Source organism: Octopus sinensis, linkage group LG1 (genome assembly GCF_006345805.1).
Source record: "Octopus sinensis linkage group LG1, ASM634580v1, whole genome shotgun sequence".
In the NCBI taxonomy this organism is placed as follows: domain Eukaryota; kingdom Metazoa; phylum Mollusca; class Cephalopoda; order Octopoda; family Octopodidae; genus Octopus; species Octopus sinensis.
This window is the reverse complement of record NC_042997.1, coordinates 98032346-98059845: the sequence shown is the minus strand read 5'-3', so window position 1 is coordinate 98059845 and position 27500 is coordinate 98032346. Positions and strand designations below refer to the sequence as shown.

At 36.7% G+C, this 27500-nt stretch overlaps 1 protein-coding gene across 3 annotated transcripts in view; it reads right to left on the bottom strand.

Annotated features, from left to right (window-relative positions):
• The window catches only part of LOC115214895 (5'-nucleotidase), a 373486-nt gene that overhangs the window by 232403 nt on the left and 113583 nt on the right, over positions 1 to 27500 (bottom strand). The gene's annotated exons all lie outside the window — the stretch shown is intronic.

Sequence of the window (27500 nt, the reverse complement as noted above, 5' to 3'; positions counted from 1 at the left end):
CAGGTTCGACAAAATAAGTACCAGTGAAACACTGGGATCGATATCATCGACTCATCTCCCCCCTTAAAATGGCTGCCCTTGTGGGAAAATTTGAAACCATTATTATTATTATTATTATTATTATATTATTATTATTATTATTATTATTATTATTATCATTATTAGTCTGGAAGATTCGTTAGCAGGTTGGACAAATTGGTTAGCGGTGGCGAGCTGGCAGAAACGTTAGCACGCCGGGCGAAATGCTTAGTGGTATTTCGTCTGCTGCTACGTTCTGAGTTCAAATTCCGCCGAGGACGACTTTGCCTTTCATCCTTTCGGGGTCGATAAATTAAGTAGCAGTTACGCACTGGGGTCGATGTAATCGACTTAATACCTATGTCTGTCCTTGATTGTCCCCTCTATGTTTAGCCCCTTGTGGGTAATAAAGAAATAGGTATTTAGTCCGTCCTTACGGTCTGAGTTCAACTTCCGCCGAGTTCAGCTTTGCCTTTCACCCATTCGGTGTCGATAAAATAAGTACCAGTTAAGTACTGGAGTTAATGTAAATCGACTATCCGCCTTCTCTTCAAATTCCAGGCCTTGTGCCTATATTATAAAGGATTATTATTGACATATAATATTAATAATAGATAAAACAATAGTAATATTGTCGTTTAGTACCAGTTCAGCCTTGATTGCGCACATTCATGATCAAAGGCGTATTAGCCATGACCACATCGACCTTTTTTATATGTCTATCTAAGACTGCATCATCAAAATGTCTCTTTTTCTTATTAATAACTGTAAGAGATTCGGCTATTACATCTCTAGTAGCCGAAGCTATTACATACAAGCCCTCTTGTTGGCTTTTAATAATACTGCATAATAAGGGCTGGTGTGCCATAACCAGCATGATAAAGGATTAAACAAAGAAAATGTTGAACACGAATGCGTAGGAGGAATACATTTATATAAAAGATAATATGGGAATGGGTGTTGAATATTCAAAATGACAGAGGTAGGAGGTATGTTGTTTGTGTAGTAATGGCTATGTAAGAGTAGCGCATTTCAGAATATAGTGTAAAGGGGAACGTGATAAAAGAACGAACGAATGAACGAATAGAAGAATGAACGAATGAATGAATATTGGAAGAAAAGAGATTTCAAAATATGGTGTAGAGTTGAATTTAATAAAGAAGGAAGAAAAGAGAGGAAGAGGGAAAGGAAGGAAGAAAGAAAAATACGATTGATAGAATGACAGAATCGATGAATAAATTCAAGAATGACTTATTAAAAGAATTGAGTTAATGAAAAATACAGAAGAAAGGAAATTTCATAAAGTGTCGAGGGGCACAGAATAAAGAAAGAAGGAAATAAAATGAAAGGAATGGAGAATGAATGGGAGAATGGAAATAAAAGAAAGGAAGAAAGAGAAAGCAGTTGAGCAAAAGAAGAAGGGTGGATAGATAGAGGGAGAAAGACAAAGAGACGACGAAATGATGCGACAAAGAAATAGGTATGTGTGTGTGTGTGTGTGTGAGAGAGAGAGAGAGAGAGAGAGAGAGAGAGAGAGAAAAGAGAGAAAGAAAGAGGAGAACATACAGAGGAGAATAGAGATAACAAGCGAGAGAGTGTAACAGAGAAACAAGAGTGTGTAAGAGATTGACAGACAGACAGGCAGAAACGATATACCGAGTAAAAAAGACAGAGAGTCAGATACTGAAAAGTATTTTACAGTTGTGTGATGGGGTAGGCATCACCCTGCAAGTCATAGATGCGTGGTTTGAACCCTCCATCGATAGCATGATATCGGTGCAGAACTACACATCGATTTCATACTATATCCTTTTCTACTCAAGGCACAAGGCCCGAAATTTGGGGGTAGGGGCAGTTGATTAGATCGACTCCAGTACGCAACTGATACTTAATCTTTCGACCCCGAAAAGATGAAAGGTAAAGTCGACATCGGCGGAATTTGAACTCAGAACGTAGCGACAGACAAAATACCTATTTCGTTACTACCCACAAGGGACTAAACACAAAGAGGAGAAACAAGGACAGACAAACCGATTAAGTCGATTATATCGACCCCAGTGCGTAACTGGTACTTATTTAATCGACACTGAAAGGATGAAAGCAAAGTCGACCTCGGCGGAATTTGAACTCAGAACGTAGCGGCAGACGAAATACAGCTAAGCATTTCGCCCGGCGTGATAACGTTTCTGCCAGCTCGCCGCCTTGATTTCATATTACATTGAGGGCAGAGGCCATGGACAGAATGTAATTGATATGCAAAATACAAGATGAAAAATGTGGAATAGCAGAGGGAGGAGAGAAAGGAAGAATAAAAGAGAGTATAATGGATATTGAGAGAAATAGAAGAGCGAAACAGCAAGAGAAGAAACGGAGGGTGGTGTTGGAATCAAAGACGAATAGTGAATGATGAATACAAAGAGAGAAGGGTGGATATATATATATAGGTGGAGATGGTGATAGAGATAAATAGATATGCTGAGAGACAGAGAGAGAGAGACAGACAGAAAGGGAGAACAGTTGAGAGAGAAACAAAAAGGACGGACAAATTAGGCAGACATACACACGCGCGCGCAGAGAGAAACGGAGAGACAGAAGTACAAAGCTACAGATTCTGTGTATGTGTGTCTGTAGGAGAGAGGGGAGGGAGAGGAATAGTGTGAGAGAAAGAGAGAGAGAGAGAGGGAGAGAGAGATAGAGACGATATAGAGGATTGCCAACAAATGGGTGAGATTGCAACACAAAGAAGGAAACAGAAAGAAGTGGTGAAAGACAGAGTAACTGAGAAAGAAAAGTGAGAAATAGAGAAAGAAGCGAGAGAGAATATGTGTGTATGTGTGTGTGTGTGTGAGAGAGAGAGAGAGAGAGTAAGAGAGGGTAGTGAGAGACAGAGAAAGAGAGCGAGAGACAGACAAACAGAAAAGATACACAGAGACTGGAACAGAGAGAGAGAGAGGTAATTAGAAGTGACACGGAGAAAGAAAGATCTAAGAGAGAGAGAGAGAGAGAGAGAGAGGATGAGAAAAGGGGTGAGGGAGAATTAGAAAGATGAAGCTAATTTTTTTTTTAAATCGTAAGGATTCATGATACTCATGTCTGTCTCCGGTGTCCATTGCTAAAATCGATTGCGAAATAAATCTTTTTTCTGGATAGGATGTAGTTAAATATTGGGCCCTAAAGAAGGGTATATTGCATACTCGTGACAGTGTGTTTATAGTTGTGGTACATCTATCGCTGAGCCCGATATCATGCGACAAATTAATCTAAACAATTCCAGGCTGTTTTATTGGTGCGTTTAGGATTACATCATCCAAAGAGCTTTCTTTTCCCCAACACTATAGGCTGCGAGTTGAGGGAGTTTTATTTCTAGTGTATTGATCACCGACGTAAAAGCTCTCTTACTGGGTCTGGAAGATAGATGGATAAGCAAATAGATGCCTAGCTGACAGAATAGATAGATAGATAGATAGATAGATAGATAGATAGATAGATAGATAGATAGATAGATAGATAGATAGATAGATAGATAGATAGATAGATAAATTTAAACTGAAGGTGAGAAATTGGATATTAATTTAATTAACATCAATTTAACACCAGTGGTCTAGTATATTAAAATTCTGAAGGTTCAGTAAATTGTATTATATACATATGTATATATGTGTATAAAAGTAGATAGATGGATAGATGGATAGATAGATAGATAGATATAGATAGATAGATAGATAGATAGATAGATAGATAGATAGATAGATAGATAGATAGATAGACAGACAGACAGATAGAAAGGCAGATAGACAGTGGATGGCAAGAGACTTCCTTTCTGATGGAGTTATATGGTTGTGGCATAACGTAAAGCGAATCCTGGCCGTCTTTTATAATCAGTGGAGTCAATCTCTAGTTTTGAACAAAGTCATTTTTTCCCAGAGAGAAAGTGCTTCTACGTATGTGTGTGCGCGCGTGTGTGTGTGTGTGTGTGTGCGTGTGCATATGTATATTCGAGAGAGAAAAAGAGGGAGGGGAGAGACAGCAAAATCGTCTCCAGTACTTTATCAAACCCGAAATGATGAAAGGCAAAGTTGACCGCGGCGGGATTTGAACTGAATGTTTTGAGGGTTAAAACGAATACCCGCAAAAGCTTTCTGACAGATTCTCCAACGATACCACCGATCTACCGCCTTATATATGTATGGATTGATGGATGGCTGAACAAGAATATGTGTTGTTTTTATGTCTTCGTGGACTTCACAGGCTATCCAAGACTAGCAGTATTAATTTGGTTGATGTTCAGTTAAGAAATCTGTAAATCAACTTCTGCAGGAATAATGTGACTGGGCAGAGAGTTTCAATGGTTTCAAACGATTATACACAGAACTACGTTTCCTCGATTCTAGTTCCGTCATGAACAGACAACACTTGATGATGACATTCTAATTTTCTGCACACACACGCACACACACACACACACATACACACACACACACACACACACACACATTCATGCCCTGATATATATCTATACATGCACTTCATACCGTCCCTTTTCCAGCCCATCTGACCCTTAATCATACATAATGAAGATGTCTTAATTACACAGAACACTAACTCGTTCTTTCCCATTATATCATTAACACCTTCATCAACATGCTGTCCCTTATTTTTATGTCAGTAGTACACCAGACTTATATGTCATTATCAAACACGCAATTGCAGTATTAAGTCATTAACTTTTCAACTAATATCAATACCTCAAGCTATTCTTTTCTTCTTCACACTTTCCACTCTTACATATACACGCGCAATCTCACACCGCGCACACATTGAACGTCTCACTTTACACACACACACACATACATTTACATGGAGAAATTCTCCGCTCTAGCAAATACATATCTAAATATGTACATATTACAAAGCTCTCCTATGCTTATTTTCTTCGGCACATTAACGTCTAACATTAGCTATCCACACGTTCACTCTTCTTTGCTAGAAACTACTTATCCTCACATACTTCCTTTCCATCATTATTCCTCCTGCTACCATTTCCACACGTACACTATTTCTTTCTACACAATATTTTCCCCTCTTCTGCCATCTTGTGCCCTCTTGTGTGTGTCTGAGTTTGTCTGGACAAAATAAGAAAGGTAGCTTGTAGGATTATATTGCTAGTCCCAGATTTGTCAAGATCCAACAAACCTATGACCAAAAGCATTGTAGCTGTGACAAACCTTTTTTCTGCATATCGAGCACTATTCTGTCCAATGAACACTTTTTTTAAAGATAGTATAGCTGTGATTTAAGGGACATCTGGCTGCTACTTCAAGCTGCAGGCGCGACAAATAGCGTTGATGTAGTTGTTGACAAATAGCGTTGTTGTAGTTGTTTCACCTAAGTGTGCCCTGCTTGGATAAACCTAAAATATGATGCATTCAAATCGCTTCCATTACTCTGTCAAATGAAACGCTTATTTATTCACATCATTTTGAATTAATCATGCATTATCTTGCAGCTTTGAGGATAGTATGTCTGTTTATGTCTAGGATGATATTGTAGGTTAGGTGTGAGAAGCTGGATCTCGCCATGTTACGACTGATTTAAATGGGCCTGTTACGGCTGGTTTAAATGCTAAAGGGTTAAGATAATATAGTATGATCTAAATGAGATTCCTAGCAGGTCGAGTGAACACGCAGGGAAACAGAAATCCCTAGTAGTTAAAGGAGTAATTGAATTCATAAAGACTGAATTGGTTATTTATACATTGTTATTTTTAGCTGCAGTTCTCTTGTTTCCGATATCATTATCGTTGCTCTTGTTGCATACGTTATTGTTTAGTGCGAGCTAAACTCTGGTTGAGCAGACCAATGATTTAAGACATTGTAACCGTGACTATCACGTCTATACAGACATATCCCACAATACAATTCTAAATATTTACCCACTTCCTTTTCTTGTAAAATCTCGTCTTTAAAGGTCAGAGTTTTACAAGAAAATGATCTCCGTAAACTCCACATTGGATGACTTTAGCGGAGCTAACTTTTTTGCAAACATTCGGGCCAGGTTTCATGTTCTTCTTCCTGCCAATCTTGGAGGGCCTATAATGGATCACGGGTATTATGGTAGTCTTCCCTCTTGAATAAGAAAGAAAAAACCGGGGAATCTAATACATGCATTCGACCTTGGATATACGCAAAATACATAGGACATTCAAATCTGACGGCGATACTCCAGCGTGGTAGTGGCTGTTATAACTTAACAAAATAAAGAGCTGAAGAATGGTATCATATGATCAGATCTTATCATCGTTGTCATATTCACTGCTGACAATGCTATCGTCGCTGTTATCGTTTTGTCTTCGTCGTCATCGTTGTCATGGTTGCTGTTTTCTTATTGCTGTTGCCCCTGTCAATGTCGGCGTCATCATCAACTTCCTTGTCGCCGTTTTCATCGCCGTCGACATACTCCTTATTGATATCATTGTTATTACTGTTGTAGTTATATTTGCTGCTGTTTTGTTGTTGCTGCTGTTTAAATGATCCACTCACATCTATTCAAAGACACGGAATCCAGGAGGAGAAGAAACTAATGAACTTCTAAATGGGTCGTCAACTCATGAGTTCAACAACCGAGATGGGTGCCCGTATGAAGATTAGGAATGATGGATAGAGTAAATAAGAAATACGGAATGAAATATAGGCTGACTGAGGAACATAGGATGAATGAGAAATGCAGAATGATAACTGAGAAGTACAGAATGAATGAGAAATATTGGATGAATGATAAATATAGAATGAATGAGGGTGAGTGAGAAATATAGGATGACTGAGGAAGATAGGATGAATGAGAAATATAGAATGATGACTGAGAAGTAAAGAATGAATGAAAAATAATGGATGAATGAGAAATGCAGAATGATGACTGAGAAGTAAAGATTGAATGAAAAATACTGGATGAATGAGAAATGCAGAATGATGACTGAGAAGTACAGAGTGAATGAGAAATAATGGATGAATGATAAATATAGAAGGAATGAGGATGAGTGAGAAATATAGGATGACTGAGGAACATAGGATGAATGAGAAATATAGAATGATGACTGAGAAGTAAAGAATGAATGAAAAATACTGGATGAATGAGAAATGCAGAATGATGACTGAGAAGTACAGAGTGAATGAGAAATAATGGATGAATAATAAATATAGAAGGAATGAGGATGAGTGAGAAATATAGGATGACTGAGGAAGATAGGATGAATGAGAAATATAGAATGAATACTCTTTACTCTTTTTACTCTTTTAGCACCGCCTTTAGTCGAGCAAATCGACCCCAGGACTTATTCCTTGTAAGCTTAGTACTTATTCTATCGGTCTCTTTTACCGAACCGCTACGTTACGGTGACGTAAACACACCAGCATCAGTTGTCAAGCGATGTTGGGAGGACACAGACACACAAACATACACACATACACACACACACACACACACACACACACACACACACACACACACCACACACACACATATATATATATATATATATATATATATATATATATATATATATATATATGCATATATACGACGGGCTTATCTCAGTTTCCGTCTACCAAATCCACTCACAAGGCTTTGGTCGACCCGAGGCTATAGCAGAAGGCACTTGACCAAGGTGCCATGCACTGGGACTGAGCCCGGAACCATGTGGTTGGTAAACAAGCTACTTACCACACATCCAGTCCTGAAAATAGAGAATGAATGAGAAATATAAAATGAATGAAATATATATGGTGAATGAGAAATAAAGAATGAATGAGAGATAAGGAGTGAATGAGAAAGGTAGGATGGATGAGAAATACAGGCTGAGTGACAAATATGGAATGAAAGAGACACTCGATGAATAAGAGAGAAAATAAATATTTATAAAAGAAAAATGGAAATAAATGGAGTAGAGATGGGAAAGACATTTGAACGAATGAAACGAATGGAAGATTGCAATAACAAAACAGGAAAGAGACTGAATGAAATGAAAAAATAAATTTACAAAAAATGCTAAAACATAGTAACATAAAATATAAAAACAAAAAAACCTGATGGAAATTAAGTACCTAAGCAGCTTCTGCCTTCCCCATTCATGTCATGAATCCACTTCAAAGGTGTATGAATATCTTTTAATCTCATTTCCCTACTAAGATATATTCTGGCCTAGAGGCTAAGAAAATCTCTTTGCGACATATTCGTTTATTCGAAGCTCCGAGTTTCTCGCTCCTATGCGGTCGTTCGGACGACAAATGGATATCCAATAAATCAATAAATTCTACACAAATGTTCACCAATCCACAAACCTTACTACGTATATTCGTTTGTTCCTCTCATTTGTCTCTATCTCCTACTCACTCTCTCTCTTACTTCTCTCTCCCCCTGAATCTCTATCTATATATACATACATATATATATATATATATATATATATATATTATATATATATACACATACATATATGTGTGTGTGTGTGTGTGTGTGTAAATATGTGTGTATGTGTGTCCGTATGTACGTATGTATGTATATATATATATGTGTGTGTCTGTGTGAATGTATACATGTATAGGCAAATTTTGTATATATATAACACAAGTAAGGTAAACAAAGAAATGATACGTACAATCAGACAAGTGAAAGCTCGTATATGAAAAAGAGTAGAAATATAAAGCAGAGACAACAATCAAAGGTGTGTAGAATAAATATAAATAAGCCAAGGCGAGAAAAAGAAAAGAATTTAACGTTTCAGTTGATACTCTTTGACAAAGGGAAGAAAAGAATTGAGAGGCAAGAGACAGAGAAAAAAAATCAGCAAAATACCGAATATAAGACGTCTATTTACATGGCAGGTCAGAGGTGCATAAATACATACAAACATGTGTCAGAGAGAGACTAGTTGAACAAATACAAGATATATAACCCAATATATGAGTGTGCATGCATATATATATATATATATATATATATATATATATATATACAGGGGTTGGACAAAATAATGGAAACAACTAGCATCATAACATCATAATTTTGAAATATCTATAAAACCGTCAATAGATTGTTTATTTATGTTTTTGGTTCATTATAAGCGTTCCTTAATATGTTTTGCTAAAATTGATGTTTCTTTTCAGATGTCATCAGATAAAGGTAAATAAGATTCATTAAAATGACAGATCTATCGGACTTTCAAAAAGGCCAAATTGTTGGTGCTCGTATGGCAGGCGCTAGAGTAACGAAAACAGCCGACATGCTTGGTGTATCAAGGAATACTGTCTCGAAAGTAATGACAGCCTCTGAGAAAGAGGGATAAACCTCCTCGTCGAAACAAAACTCCGGAAGAAAACCAAAACTTTCAGATGGGGACCGTCTGACTCTTATGCGAATTGTTAGAAACGATCAAAAAAGTACAGCTCCCAAAATTACTGCAGAGCTTAATGATCACCTTTAGAACCCAGTTTCCTCAAAAATTATTCGCCGGGAGCTGTACAAAGCCGGATTTCAAGGGAAAACTGCAATCAGAAAACCACTACTTCCAAAAACAAACGTTGCAAAGCGTTTAGAGAGGAGTAAAAGCAGTGGGAAAATGCTATTTTGTCGGACGAGTCATCCTTTACCTTATTTCCGACCACCGGCCAAGTATACGTGTGAAGACATCCAAAAGAAGCATTTGACTCGACTGCCTTTTTCCAACAGTTAAACATGGAGGAGGTCTGTGGTGATCGGGAGGGAAGCTATATCATGGAAATCCGCCGACCCAATGGTTTCTCTTTATAGCAGAATTAATTCTCAAGACTACTTAAGCATTTTATCGGATCAAATTCATCCTATGGATGCGGAACTGTTTCCGGAGGGAAACGCTATATTTCGGGATGATAATGCTCCAATTCACACAGCTAAAGTTGTTACTGAATGGCACGAGGAACATTCTAGTGAAGTTGAACATCTTATCTGTCCACCACAGTCCCCAGATCTCAATGTTATTGATCATATATGGTACATTTTAGAAAAATAAGTAAGGAGCCTATATCCTCCACCATCATCACTAGAAGAACTGGAGACTGTTTTTACTGTATATGTGTTTGTGTATGCGCGCAAGGGCGTGTGTGTCAGAAAGAGAGAATGTTGGAGATTGTATGCATATATGTATGTAGTTTTTGTATTTGACAAAATTCTTTGTGTGAAAATGTTTTGAAACAAATACTGTTACTTTGAGAGAAACACACAGATAATAAAACACGTGGAATGGATGTATTTCACGGCAGTTTTATTAACAATATATTATCAATAATATTAATACGCTAACTTTTTGTTTTTGCACGTACTTGTTGTGTGCGTCACACTTACTACAAAGAAGTGACAAAGCGAGAGAGAAGGAGACAGAGAGGAAGGAAGAGAGAGAGAGTGAGAAAGAGGGAGAGAAAGTGAGAGAGTGAAAAAGAGACAGTGAGTGGCGACGGCACTTTTAAATATTTCAGAGAGGATGTAAGAGAGAAAGAAAGAGAGTGAAAGAGAGAAAAGGTGAGAGAGAAAGAGAGAGTGTGAAAGAGCCGGTGAGTAGTGACGGCGTTCGTTTTGTGTTTTTAAATGTTTATCACATCGGAAGAGAAGTTGATACATAGATACATAAACACATTGTTAAATCAAAAACGGGTGAGAGAGGGACACAAAGGAAGTGAAAGAGAAAGATAGAAAGTAAGAAGACAGTAGATACAAAGAAAAGTTCTTAGATACAAAAATCAGCAAATATTGGCTGTCAATTTCACTTTTCATTACCACACGACGATAAAATTAACTCACAACTGGCTGAGTACTCCACTGACAAGAGTAACATTAACGTTCTTCACATGGAGATTCAGCCTCACACAGAATTACAGCTACAACTCGAGGCATATATATACATATATATGAATGTATTTGTGCGTGTGTATAGTTTAGGTTAGTTAAACATGTTTGCAATAAGTGTCGCGTGGTGGAAATAAACGCAATTACCAAACTTTCATTCATAAATCTATTTATTATTTGTTCTTTTGCATTTCAATTTGTACATTAAGGTTCTTTGAATATGTATGATGTATTTTAAGGATAAATAATAATTCCGTTTATGTTTTTGAAACTGAGATATTTTGGTTGGATTACATAGTCATTGGTGTTACATTACTTTCTATATTCTGTAACTATCACAGTATACTTTTCTAGGCCTGAAACTTTTGTGGGGAGGAGGTCAGTTGATTAGATCGACCCCAGTACATAACCGATACTTAATTTATCGACCCCGAAAGGAGGAAAGGCAAAGTCGATCTCGGCAGAATTTGAACTCAGAACGTAAAGACAGACGGTCATAATATACAAACATTTCTCATGGCAACAGTGTATTGTTTAAAGATGCGTACATTTTTTGTTTTCCGTGAATTTTTCACGGGTCCAGCTATTATTATTATTATTATTATTACTATTATTATTATTATTATTATTATTATTATTATTATTATTATTATTATTATTATTATTATTATTATTATTAATATTATTATTATCACTACTACTACTACTTCAAATAATAATAATAATAATAATAATAATAATAATAGTAATAATAATAATACAAGGAGGCGAGCTGGGAGAGTCGTTAGCAAGCCAGGCAAAATGCTTAGCGGTACATATATGTATGTATGTGTCTGAGTGGGGGCGTGCGTGTGTGTGTATGATGTATGTGTGCCAACCTACACACATACTCACACATACATATATATATATATATATATATATATATATATATATATATATATATATATTATATATATATATATATAGAGAGAGAGAGAGAGAGAGAGAGAGAGAGAGAGAGCGGTGTTTCGCTCGTCGCTACGTTTACACGTTCTGAGTTCAAATTCCGCCGAGGTCGACTTTGTCTTTCATCCTTTCGGGGTCGATAAATTAAGTACTAGTGAAGCACTGGGGTCAATAGGATCGACTAGTCCCCTCTCCTCAAATTAGAGGCTTTGTGCCTCCAGTAGAAAGGATTACTACTACTACTACTACTACTATTACTATTGCTGCTACTGTTGTTGTTGTTGTTGTTCTTATCGTCGTCATCGTTTTATCTGATTCCAACTATACGAAGCATCTGTATAACTAGTTATAGGAAGTTTGTGTGCCATCTTCCTCTTCTGTTGCTCCTCTTCGTACTCTGAAAGGAAAGAAATTGCTCATAGATTCTAAGGATATTCCTGTCCGATGCAGAGAACATTTTAACGATCTTTAAATGAGCCTTTAAATGTTGATAATGAATTTGTTGGATTGATTCTCAGCATGCTTACAATAGAACACATGGTAGAAACTCTTTTCCTTGAAGCTAAAATGGCGGCAAAAAGCTAAATAGTGGTGAGTCGTCTGGATTAGATGCATTCTCTTGTGAGACCTTGAAATGTGGAAGTGAAAACTACTTCAACGGCGAAATAAATGCAAAATATTTGGATTGAAGAGAGCGTCTCAAGTCATTGGAAAGATGCGCTGATGATAGTTCTCTATAAACAGAAAGGTGGGGAGGATGACTGCTGGATTTACTGTGGAATATCTCCGCTGTAGACAATGTGTTGTGTATGATCAGGCTGGGCAGATTTTTAAAAGGCATCGCTAACGAGGTCCTTCCTGAGTTTCAGTGTGATTTCATGAATAACATGGTACAGCAGATATGATCGTTACTATTTGGAAACTACAGGAAAAAGGAATTAAGCAGATGTACCTGTGTCAAGCCTTTGCTAATGTTAATCTGACTATGGCTTTTGATACCGCAAGTGGAAATTCTTAATGTAGCATTCCGAAGAGGCAAGGTATTGTAGTGAGTCTGTCTATTTGCTTAGATGTTTCCGTGATGGAATGAAAACATGTATCAACATGGGTGGAAAGCTCTCTAATCAAATTTTGGCTGAAAATGGTGTTAAAGAAGGGAAGATACCAGTGCCAAATCTGCTGGCATTGCACTTTGCTATAGTTTGTTTGATGGCTGTTGAAGATTTCTTGCATGGGACCAGATACTGAAAAATTGGTAGAATATTGAATATAAAACGGTTTCCTACCATAACAAATCTGTTGTCATCACTAATGCATAAATTCGTATTTCCTACATACTGACGATTGTGATCTTTTTGCTCACTCCCAGAGTGACATGCAGCTTCTTTTGGCCTCCTCCCCGACAGCATGCTGTGCACTGGGTCTAACCAGCAGCCTAAAATGTCAATCTTAGTGCACCAATCTGCACCAGATGAAGCTAAATCTGAGCCAAAACTTATGTGAGTAGACAAAAAGTGCTTCATGTATATTTAGGCATGACAAATACTCCTGATGATGAGACCTTCCGAATCAAGAAAGTCGGTGATTCATTCGGAAAATTTGATAGACGTTTATGGTCTCGGCATAGAGTTTTAAATGAGACAAAGCTAAATGTCTAGAATTCTTGTGTTTAACTTTTTGTTGGTATATGCATGTGAAACGTGAGTTACGAGAGACATGAAAAACTGGAGCAATTTCACCAAACGCGACTGTGTGGTTAAGAGATTCGCTTCGCAAATACGCGGTTTTGTATTCAGTTCGCTGTGTGGCACCTTGGGCAAGTGTCTTCTGCTATAGCCTAGTCCAGTAAGTGAAACAAATGAAATATAAAGACAGAAATATTTTTGACGCCGTTTATTGGATATCTTATGGCAAATGTATATTAGTGGCGCTGGAGTCCTCGAATACAATCAGTTTTCCAGTATATAGTCTCTAGTAATTGAGCACCGATTACGATGGAATAGTTATGTGGTCAAGGTGAAAGATGATCAGATCCCCCAAATAGTTTCTGTATGGAGATTTAGCCCAAAATAAAAAACCAAAGCACAAACCAAAATTAAGTTATAAGAATAGTATCAAGAACACACTGGAGAAGGCCAAATCTTGGGAAATGGATAGAAAAACTTTGCTATGGGAGGAAGAAATTCATGATGGGAGGAAGAAATTCGAACGAAATCGTATCGAGTATGAAAAATTCAAGAGAGAGAGAGAAGTGTTCGTAAGTGACTTGATGTTGATTTATCTCAGTATGTTGGCATAGCGCCCGATTCAACATGTAAAAGAGTATGGCCAGACACCGAGAACTTCTTACCTGTTCATTGTACGGCATCTCTACTTGCAGAGAGTGTAGCAAAGAATGTGTACTAGAAGTGGACTGAACTGTCATGTAAAGGTTCGCCAAAACAATACTATAACACCTACTGTAAGAGGCAGCCATTGTTGCCATATCTGCGCACAAGAGTTTTAAGTTTGTAGCAGGACTGAAAAGCCACATTCGTGCTCCCCATGTTTAAGAGAGCCAGCTAGTGAAAACATCACTCAAAATCGGGCTTAAGTCATTATGTATCTGTTTATATATATGTATATATATGCGTATGTATATTTATTCGCACGTTATAAGGGAGCTTATCATAATACTGTATAATACACATACATATAGATACCCATTATCTAGACAGACAGACAGACAGACAGACAGACAGACAGACAGACAGATAGATAGATAGATAGATAGATAGATAGATAGATAGATAGATAGATAGATGCGTCTTTGTACTATTCGCTTATTAGTAGTCATGAGATATTGCGTATAAGTATTTCCAAATAATTGCATGTGTTTAAGTAACTATGATTAATATTCATTATAATTATAATAGAAGATATTAAGGTGGGAATAGTCGTTCTATGTATGCAAATGAGTCTGAGGTGTTGTGTGACTACATAAATTAATATTTAAATAAGTTTGTCTGTCTCAACTATGTGTGTGTGCGCGCGCGCGCGTGTGTCTATGCTTGTCCCCCATTATTGCTTGCCAACCGATGTTGGTGTGTTTACGCACCCGTAAGCTAGCGGTTCGGGAAAAATTACCGATAGAACAAGTATTAGGCTTACAAAGAATAAAGGCGGTGCTCCAGCATAACCGCAGTCAGATGGTGTATCTTCAAATGAACGAATAAAACTATGATCAAAAAGAGTTTTAGTAGTGATCTTGCTTTCTTTTATTCACGTGAAATATATCTATTTCTTTACTACCCATAAGGGGCTAAACACAGAGGGGCTAAACAAGGACAGACAAACCGATTAAGTCGATTATATCGACCCCAGTGCGTAACTGGTACTTAATTTATCGACCCCGAAAAAATGAAAGGCAAAGTCCACCTCGGCGGAATTTGAACTCAGAACGTAACAGCAGACGAAATACGGCTACGCATTTCGCCCGGCGGGCTAACGTTTCTGCCAGCTCGCCACCTTAATATATCATTTGACGAAACTATGTGCTACCTACATGATAAAGCGTGATTGTATTGATGATATCGCCGCTATTTGTAGTTAGTCGACTGTGCCTGCCTTTACGTGTTTGTTGTTATAGCGGTTGATTATCCCGAGGTCAGTCTTGATGGTTACGGCTACGTATCTTAGAGGTGAGGATGCGAGGCCGCCGTTCGACCATGGCGGCACTTTTGGACCTGATTTACCAGCTTGTATAGTGGACTAAGCAAACTCTAGGAGTTCCTCGACCGGCTCATTCTCTGGCTTGGCAAGGGATGGGCAGAATTATTATCAAAATATGTATTAATCTACAGCATTGACATATTTCTGTTTCAAAGAAGTTGTTTGTAATATGCATATTATATATATATATATAATATATATATATATATATATATATATATATATATATATATATATATACTAGCTGGTGTACCCGGTAATTCCCGGGTAAAGATGTTCTCTTGGAACGCCTTATTATTCTGATATAAGAAAGCAATTTTGTTATAACTGCCACAAAAAGGTGTATTTTCCGTCACGAAAAAGTACAAAATACTGTCAGCTGGAGGAGGGAGAGATTGTTGGAGGTTGACGAGAGAGGTTTTCAGAGGTTGGCGAGAAAGATTGTCGGACGTTGGTGAGAGAGGTTGTCGGAGGTTGGCGAGAGGCAAATACATTATTGTGCTTAACGGAGGCATCTGGGAAATGTTTAACTGCTGTCATTCACAGAAAAATTATTGTTTTACCATGAGAAAAGCGCTGTTGAAGTGTTAAGTGAAATTTGGCAATCAAATTCACGTTATGCCTGCATGAAGCCACAACAAATACGCTGTGAAATAAAAAAAAATCATCTATTGCCATGGAAAAGTGTAACTGTAAAAATGCAGAATTATCGGGGTAATGGGCAAGTATGTATGTATAGAAATGTATGAATGAAGTCTTTAAGGTTTAAGATTCAAATCATGGAAGTGCAATAATAATGTTCAGCAGTTCAAAACTGTGAGCAGTGAAATGCAGAATTAGGTCGGCTGATTGTGAGAATCAAATATTGAAAGCTTCGCTAAAATCTGCAGCTGGTATGGCTTATTACCCTTGGGTTGTTTAAATAAAATATTAGTAATATGTAGTAGCTAGAAGGATCCATTGGAAGACCCCTATTATCGATTTTTTCAACAATCTAAGTATGTCACGAGGTTTCCATACATGAGCTCTATTCAAGTGTCAAGTTTCAGCAAAATCAATAAAATGATGTAGGAGGATTAGCTAACAACGCCATAAACAAACACACACCGATTTTCCACATATGTAGTTGACATATACATGTATATATATATGCATGTATATATATATATATATACATGTATATATACGTATGTGTATATATATATATATATATATATATATATATATATATATGTATGTATGTATGCATGTATGTATGTATGTATGTATGTATGTATGTATGTATGTATGTATGTGCTTCTTACCAATTTCATAATAAAATACAAACACTTAGCTGGATAAATCAACAGAAACAAACATAAAAATAAAACAAAAATTAAAAGAAATAAAAAATAGGTAAAAAATCTTTTAAATTTTCAAAGGTCAAAAAACAAGAGAAAAATAATAACTGGAAAACGTTAAATGCCTCAACCTCAATGCGAAATATTACACAAAATTTAAAAACAAAAAAAAGTCATCTGAAACTCAAAAACAAATAACTGAATGAAAGCCTACAAAGAAAGACTTCACAAAAAAATCCCACTTCCACTGCGCACAAGTACACGCACGCACACATACACACACAAACACACACACACAAACACACACACGCACACACACACACATTCACATACACATACTTTTACATACACACACATATATTCACGCAGAGTTGAAACGCTGTTTGATTTATTTTTTCAGCGTACTATTTTCATCCTCCCACTACCGAGTATGACATCACCCCTTCCTTTCTTATTCATAAACACAAGAGTATTATTATAGTAGAATATCTCGGTAACCATGGGAGATATGAAAAAATATAAAGCCCAACCACACCACCGGATCATTCTACATGTCTGTGTAATTTTTCGCGCAATTCCACCCAGCCGTTTGACCGTGAATCCCAAGACAAGAAAGAATCGCCCTTGTCAAATTTATATGTATAGATACTCACACACACACACACACACACCACACACACACACACACACATACATATATATATATATATATATATAGAGAGAGAGAGAGAGAGAGCCTCAACAGATACACACACACACCCTTTTATAAATTTGTGCGCGGTATATGCGCTAAAACATATCCATATGTGTGACCGTAGTTTTTATGGACTCGCATAGCTTGTTGAGCTAGCATGTGTACGCGTTGTATCTGCCACTTCGCGCGCGCACGCGTGTGTGTGTGAATGAGTGAGTGAGTGAGTGAATGATTGTGTGAACGAGTAGGAGTGCGTTGACGCTTATTTGCATTGTGAAAGCCATTTACTAGAAAGATGAAGAATGTAAAGCGACAGAACTGTTAAATGACGTCATATCACGGTGTCTCGCTTACTCACTCTCTTTCTCTTTTTCTTTCTCTGTCACTCTGACTCTCCTCTTCCCATCTCTCTCCCTCCCTCTTTCTCTCTCCGTCATCTGATGTAATGGTGACACTGCTAGTTCCTCATTTAAAAAACAAAAATCGTCTGCTAAGAGAAAGGATGGAGGATGGGGAGCGACAGATGACAGAATTCGGTGAAAAACATTCACAAAAGCAACACAAAACAAAACCAATGAAATAGAATTGAGTAAAACATTATGAAAATCGTTTAAATAATGACTTTCTTTTTATAGGCACAAGGCCAGAAATGTTGGAAGGAACCAACAGTTAGCTGTGTTATCAACCAGACCCAGTACTTGACGGATGTTTTAATTTTTCGTTCCTCGAAAAGACCTCAGTAGGATGTTACACTTGTTGTTCTGGTTGTTGTTTAACCCCAGGTCAGTTATGATCGAAGCAAACCTATCCCCTGTGGTGATTTTATTGAGGCATAGTATCTATGTGAGACATTATTCGATGCGTACTTTTAATAAGACACACGACTGTGGTTTGAGGTTGATTTTACTGCTTTGTGTAACAGGTCAAGGCTCCTTCTTTGTTCATGTTTGTAGTTTTGACCAAGTCCTGACCCAACAGAGTTATGATCAAATGTGTTCCAGTCGTGACCATCCCCACATTTGAATTTCTGACTGTATTTTAGACAATATTATCTGATACCTCTTCTAAACTTAAAGTGAACCTTGAGGGGTTATTTAGTTAAGATTCCTACTGTTGGTATTGTATTTAGTTTCACGTCCGTCTTAACCTACCAGACTTATTATGAAAGACCATTGCAGCTGTGGCCATTCCTTTTTAAAAATTATTATTCTGACAGTGTGTGTCTGTATATCTGTAGTGTAATCCACATGACATACGCGCTCTAACATGACTACGTCTTGCAATGCGTACTTTTTTCAAAAGACTATAAAGTGTAATTTGAAAATGATATTTTGACTGCTATTTCTAGCTTGTCGCCAATCCTCTTTTGATACAGATGCTGCTGGTTGTAGTGAAGAGAGACGATGATACGATAGTTTTTCTTTCTATTTTCTTTTTCCTTTTCTTTCTCTCTTTTTCGATATAATGGTGGAGGCGATCTACTTGCAAAACAGTTGTAAATAAAGATATATGATACGCAAGAGATCGAAACACTACTACTACTACTACTGATGATGATGATGATGATGATGATGATAATAATAATAATAATAAATTGTTAGGAGTTTTCACTGCTAATGCACAAGTAACGCTAACCTCCAATGACTGCTGCTGCTATTACTACTATTACTATTCACTATTATACAACTAACTCCTACCATTATACGACCCAGTGAAGAAGCCTCTACAGAGTCACCTGATTTGTTAGATATAGCAACTAAAACCTACCTCAAATTAAACCCCGCTGTCTTAAAAATATGGTGACGTACACATTAGATAATGTAATCCCAGGCACCCTTAAAAGATAGCCATGGTTGGAATGCCTTTTTATCATGAGTTTAATCAATCAAGGTTGACTAGGGTTAAACAACAGCAGTAACAACAACAACTACTGCTACTACTATTACTATTACTCGAGCCAAAGAGAGGAATTTAAGCAATTCCACGATCAACAAGAAATAGCAGACATATCCCTCTCAAATCACAACCTACAGATTTAAATTAAAATTGAATTTTACAGAAATAACAGACTGGATATGACGATTAATATAATTCTGAATGTACAAAAAAAAGATGGAAAGATTAGGCAGAGAATGTGTTTTATCATAGGTCTGCTCAGTCTTTACTGGCCCGGGGCTAAACAACAAAAACAATTACAGCAACGTTATTATTACAACAAAACACAGCTAAAGAACTGCCGCTACTATTACATATATTGATTTTTAACATAGGCACATGTAAGGTTATATAGTTCATTAGTACAGATATATACAAAAATACATATGTGTACATGTGTGTATGCATACACTCACACACACGCGCGCCCACACACACACACATACACACACATGAAGAGATGTTTCGACAGATAGACATAGACAGACAGACAGACAGATGGATAGATAGATAGATAGGTTTGTTTGTTGGTCGATTGATTGATTGATTGGTTGATAGATTGAATGAGTGACAAACAGATAGACACATACATACATACATACATACATACATACATACATACATACATACATACATACATACATACATACATAAATACATGCATATATGCATACATACATTATGGAGAATTGAGATACACCCTTAACTTATTCTATTGCCATTTAGCAACAGAGGGAGTGTCCTAGTAGTCAGTTGGTTCACTAGAAATAGCAACCAAATCTCTTTCAAATCGCAACCTGCTGTTTTAAATAAGGCAAAAACATTGGATAACGTAGTAGTATGTATTCCTTAAAATTATGGGGAAAAACGGGTGCGGTTATGATACCATTGGTCACAGTTTCTAATCAGGGGTAACCTGGAGTTGCATAACATCAACAACCATATTAGCACAAGGGTAGTATTAATAATGATGATGGCGGCGGCGGCGGCTGTGGTGGTGGTGGTGGTGGTGATGGTGGAAATGACGGTTGGTGTTGTTACAGTTGTTGTCTTCGTCGAACGTTATAACCAAAATTTGGAAAACTAAATTACATGGTACGAAAGATATTGTACATTTGTTAGAAATGAAAGTAGGATATCGTTATTAAATCGAACAATACGATATTAGGAATGGACAACTACGAACATTTATAAATGTCTACGGAAAACTATGGACGACCATAAATGTAAACACACTGAATATAGTAGTACTAAGCTGTGTAGTAGAGTTCAGAAATCTAGTGATCTACATGGAATATTTTGAATATATTCAGAACCGAAGTGGGTGGTGTATTGGTTGTCAGAGCTTCGCATGAAATTTTTCACAGGATTTAGTAACGTTCTGTTAAGTATTCTGAGTTCGAATTCTGCCGAGATCGGCTTCGTCTTTCATCCTCTGGCGGCTCGATAAAATAAAGTAACAGTACAAAACTGGAAGCAATTTAAATGACGACAGTTCCTTTTCTAAATTTGAATCCCTGTACGTTAGAAATTAATATACTCTGAAAATTATGAATCAATGTTGCTAACAGACTGCATTCGTGTCTCAGCACAAATTGCATACATGCACGCACACACACACAGACACACACACACACACACACACACACACACACACACATGTATACCGGCAAACATATATATATACATGAATATGTACGCATACATACGTACACATGAGAGAAAGAGAAAGGGAGGCAGAGAGGGGGACAGGAAGAAGGAAAGAAAGAAGGAAAGGAATGAAGAAAGAAAGAAAGAAAGAAAGAAAGAAAGAAAGAAAGAAAGACAGAAAGGAGTGAATGAATGAAGGAAGGAAGGAAGAAGAAAGAAAGAAAGAAAGAAAGAAAGAAAGAAAGAAAGAAAGAAAGAAAGAAAGAAAGAAAGAAAGAAAGAAAGAAAGAAAGACAGAAAGAAAGAAAGAAAAAGACAGACAGGAAAACTGACAGAAACTCAGACACAAGATTCAGGTCTTGTTCTGAAAGTGTTTTGTCTAATTAGTTTGCCTCCTCCAGGAATTATAGATTCAATTTTTTTTCTTAGAGTAAAGCAAAACAACAACAACAACAGCAAAAAACGCTCTTGTATAGAACTAATTAATTCATATACGCTTTGGTGTATTACGTAATTTCCATCGTATATTTTTTCATATATACACAAGCAGATGATCTATTCCGAATTTATACACATGAGCTCACGCGCGCACATACGCACACACACACGCGCATACACACACACACACGTATGTGTGTGTATATAACTGTATATGTCTGTGAGTGTATTTATGTACGCGTATATAAATATATACATACATACATACATATATATTTGTATATATATTTATATATATATATATATAGAGAGAGAGAGAGAGAGAGACAGACAGACAGACAGACAGACAGACAGACAGACAGACCGAGAGACAGACAGACAGACAGACAGATAGATAGATAGATAGATAGATAGATAGATAGATAGATAGATAGATAGATAGATAGATAGATAGATAGATAGATAGATAGATAGATAGATAGATAGATAGATAGATAGATAGATAGATACATAGATAGATAGATAGATAGATAGATAGATAGATAGATAGATAGATAGATAGATAGATAGATAGATAGATAAAACTTACTTGGAAAAGGATGCGTGGTGTTCGATCATATAATGATATAAATAATATATAAATATATGCATATATACATACATATATGTACATACCTACATGTATATGTATATATGCATGCATATATGGGTACAAGACATCAAAAAAATGCTGAACACAATGAGAAACGAAAACATAAAAACAAAAACAGAAACGAACTTATATATATATGCTTTTCGGTACTTTGGGTAAATACGTTCTACTATAGCCCAAAATTGACCAATGCCTTGTAAGTGTTTTGGTGAACGGGAATTGTGTGGAAGCCCATCGCATGGTTGCGTGTGTGTGGGGGGTTACATAGAGACAGAATGGGTTATCTTCATGAAAAGGTACTTTTTTTTTTTTACAAATTCGTTATCCTGCTGTAAATATTCATTGGCAATTACATTTCTCTAAGTTTTGCAAAAATTCTGGGTTATAATAACTCTCTTATGAAATTTATGCATAACTACGAAAATTAATATACTATTCTTATTTATGACATCATCAGCGTGTTAAATAATAAGGAATTTTCAACAAAAATTAAATAAATAATGATCACATATTCTCACTCGGCCTACTCTTTTTATTTTCTGAACTATGCTTGGTCCCGAAGATACAGCGATGATAGAAAACTAAAGAAATTGAAATTTGAGTAACATCATGTTCCACAATTATGTTGTAATCCCAATATTAAGAGCAGTGCTAGAGATCGGTTTTCTTGTAGAATGAGTTACTTGTGGACCGATCTAACTGCCAACACGTCAAGATTCCTGAACCGAGATAAATGGTTATAAAGCATATTGTGTAAAGCAAATTATGTAATTTCAGATTACATTAAGTAACATATGGTGCGTAAATAAATTCCCCAGCTGCCGAAACGTACGTAGCATGAATTGAACAAAAATGACTATCTATTCATTTACATTTATATATGTGTATGTGTGTGTGTATCTGTATATACACATATATGCACACAAAAAATAAAAGACTGAGAGAGTGTGGAGGATAAAACGCCAAATTCTGGAAGATATATCATTTATACTGAAGGCTTCCATCCTTTCTGTGCAAACTTCACACTAAGTATAATGATTATGCTTCTTTATAACAATCATCATCCTCAAGTAATTTTTTTCTCACGGAATTCTAGTGACCACATTTGAGAGTTAGACGTATAACGACCTATTTTAGTGCGGGTGTGTGCATGTATGTATGTAAGCGCGAATGAGAAAGAGTGTGGAAAGAAAGAGAGAAGAAGAGAAAAGAGGAGAGGAGAGAAGAGGGTAGGAGAGAGAGACAGGGAATTCCTTCTTCTCATCCTGATTAATTGTGTTAAGCTTCATATGATTATATAAAACCTTCTCGCTGTCGTTGTGGCTGACGCTCCTATTGTTGTTGTTGTTACTACTGCTGTTGCCGTTGTTTAGCTCCAGGATAGCTGGATCGAGCAGACCAACGACCAAATGTATTCCACTTATTATTGCCCAACCTTTTATTCAAATTAAATGCATTTAGGACTGCATTATCCAATGAGTCCTTTTTAAAAGAAGATTGTAGAGTGTAATTGGAGGAAGATTTGGCTGCTGTTGCTAGAAAGTAATACAACCGGGTACAGGCATTCTTACTACTGTTGTTAGCGGTGGCGGCGGCGGTGGTGGCGGTTGTGGTGGTGGTGGTGGTGGTGGTGGCCGTCATCGTCATCATCGTCGTCATTGTCTTCGAGCCAAAAACTCACCTTCCCACTCAACACACCCCTAACTAAGCATTCACGCCATGACCGTCTCGTATTTTTTTTTTTGTACGTCGGTAGTATTAGATTAGTTTTGGATTTAAATGAGCTTCGGCTATTAATTCTATCAGCTCGAGAGGCCACATACAATCTTCTCTAAACAACAAGTGACCAACACAAGCTTTATACAAATGCAGTTGGCATTCCGTTATCAGAAATCTTGAAATTCGAAAACCTTCAAGTTCTGAAATTCGAAAACCATCAAATGCTGACATTCAAAAGCCGTCAAATTCCGAAATTCATTAACCTTCAAATTACAAAATTCGAAAAACCTGCACATTCCGAAATTCGAAAACCTTAAAATTCCCAAATTCGAAAGCCTTCATATTCCGAAATCCGAAAACCATATTACGAAATTCGAAAACCTTCATAATCAGAAATTCGAAAACCTTGAAATTCCTGAATTGCTTCGAGACAAATAAAAGTGAGAAATTTCTGGAAGCGGTCAAAAATATTTTTAGAAAAAATAGAAAATAAAAGTGGAAAAAATAAGAGACGTGTATCTTTTCACATTATTTACATTTGACGGATATTTGTCCTCATCTTGTTTATTGTTAACACAACTTTTCGGCTGATATACCCTCCAGCCTTCATCAGATGTCTTGGGGAAATTTAGAACCTGGGTTCTCATTCCTAAGGTATTTTTCAATGTTGTTGTTGTTGTTATTATTATTATTATTATTATTATTATTATTATTATTATTATTATCATCATCATTATTATTATTATTATTATCATTATCATTATTATTATTATTATATTATTATTATTATTCAGGTCACTGCCTAGAATCAAACTCGGAATCATGGGGTTAGTAGCCCAAGCTCTTAACCACTACACCATATGCCGTGAGCATATGGCGTAGTGGTTAAGAGCGTGGGTTACTAACCCCATGATTCCGAGTTTGATTCTAGGCAGTGACCTGAATAATAATAATAATAATAATAATAATAATAATAATAATAATAATAATAATAATAATAATAATAACGACATCGATAAATACCTTAGGAATGAGAACCCAGGTTCGAAATTTCGCCAAGACCCCTGATGAAGGCTAGGGTATATCAGCTGAAACGTTGTGTTAACAATAAACAAGATGACGACAAATATTTGTCAAATGTAAATAATGTAAATAATGTACATAATTCCTCATCTCTTAAATATAGAACTGTGTATCTGTTTAATGATCTTTTATCATTTATGTATTATTTGTTTCAATCATTAGACTGCGACCATGCTGAGGCACTGCCCTGAAGAATTTTTAGCCGAATGAATCAACCCCACTACTTATAATTTTTTATGCCTGGTACTTATTCCATCGATCTGTTTTGCCGAACCGTTAGTTGTGTTTACGGGCTGATATACACATACCAACACCAGTTGTCAAGCGGAGCAGGAGGCACACATACACACACACGCACGCACGGATGCGCGCACACACATACGCATATACACCTGGGGCTTCATTCAGTTTCCGTCAACCAAATCCACCCAAAAGGCTTTGGTAGGCCCGAAACTATAATACATGACACTTGCCCGATACGTAGTGGGACTAAACCCGGAGCCATGTGGTTTGGAAACGAGCTTCTTATCTCACAGACACACCTGTACCTATGATGTTAATAATCTGAAATGAAAGGCGTTGTAAACAAATTTGTTTTGATAAAAAACGAAACTTTCCACAAAAAAAAATGTTGTTACATGTGCGACATTGGACAAACGACAAATTTATATACAACTACCGTCACATAATACGTGTAAGCTATTTCATGGCATGTCAATGATAAATGCATTTACAATTGAGACCTGTGCCCAACCTTCAAATACGCAATCACTTCAAATTCCCCAAAATTCGAGACCTTGCCCAACCTGCAAATATACAATCACTCCAAAATCCCCAAAACTCGAGACCAATACCCAACATGAAAATATACAATCACTTCAAAATCCCCAAAATTCGTGATTTGAAATACGTCTGGTTTCAAGCATATTGGGTAAATGGTTAACAAATGTACGTGTATTTTTGCATAAATTTACAATCAAACACCGTCTCTTTATGATAGTACGCATAGAAACATACAGAAAGTGACACGAGGAAATGAGAAAGTCTCAAAATTAGTCGTCTTAAAGCTTTTTGACATTGAAACACACTATCAAACGTAATTACAAGCGAGGTTCGCATGGAAAGTTTTTTTTCCCAAAATATTTCTTTAAAAAGGTTTTAAGATAATTTAGACATAGAAATTTGCAAATATATGTAAAGGCGAAGGTGTGGCTTTCTAGCAAGAAGTTGGCTTCCCAACAATTGAGTGGTACCTTGGGCAAGTGTCCACTACTATAACGCCGGCCCTACCAAGCCTTGTGAGTGGATTTGATAGACGGTAACTGAAAAAAGTATATCGAATGTGTGTGTATATGTGTGTGCGCTGGTGCGTTTTTGTGTGTGTGTGTCCTGCATCACCGCTTGACACTTCATGGCTGGTTTGTTTACGTCTCTGTAACTTTACCAAGCTTTAAAGAAACTTAAGTAGTGAAGTCGATTTATTTGACTAAACTCAAAATGGTAGTGCTCCAGCATGGGCACAGACCAATGATTAGTTATCGTTTGACTTTTTTATTTTTATTAATCATATCTAGTATTTTTAAGAAAAACTATAACAGTTTTTCTCAATATGCTCAAGTAACAATAGTCTTGAATTAAATTGCAGAAAATCTACTCTTTGCAGCGCACTATTGTTCTTTGGTGAACAATTTGGAAACCATTACTTTTACCCTTTGCATGTCCTCTGTATACACAGGAATATTACCCTGGCCTCCATGCATCACATATGATACACATACCCATTTTTTTCAACCATCACAGTAACTTGGAACTTATGTAAAGAAAGCTTCATGATTTTCAGAACATTTAAAACAAGTCCTAGCAAAAAGCATGGACGTTAAGGACAAAATTATGAAAATGCTTTGGACAGGTAAAGGATTAAGTAATTGCTTGTTCTGTTAATTGTCTGGGCTTAAATGCCTTAATCATACATTAGTTCGACTTGATGCTAAAAAGGAAACAGAAACAGCAACAGCAACAGCAGCCGTTCAAGAATTTGGAGCTGGAGATCTCCATTTCCAGCGACTTCGTGGGCCACCTCCCAGTGGTGTCGGGCGTCAACGAAGAGCCCTCGATTACAACAAGACGACCAAAGTTTTTTTTTCAATGTCTAGGGTCTCCCGCCCCTAAGCCCTAGACCATCATCTAATCACCCTTACCCCTCTTGTTGCTTAACAACAACAACAACAGCAACAGCAGTAACAGCAGCGTTATTGATGCTGACATATAGATTAAAAATAAAGCATACTCCGCACAAAAAAGGACACCAGTGCATTTACAATTTCGTAAGCTCTAAATAATATGTTCAGACATACATATACTGAAATACCCATAAGCACACACATTCAGGACTTCACACGAGTACAGACACAAACACACAAATACATAGACACAGAAATATATA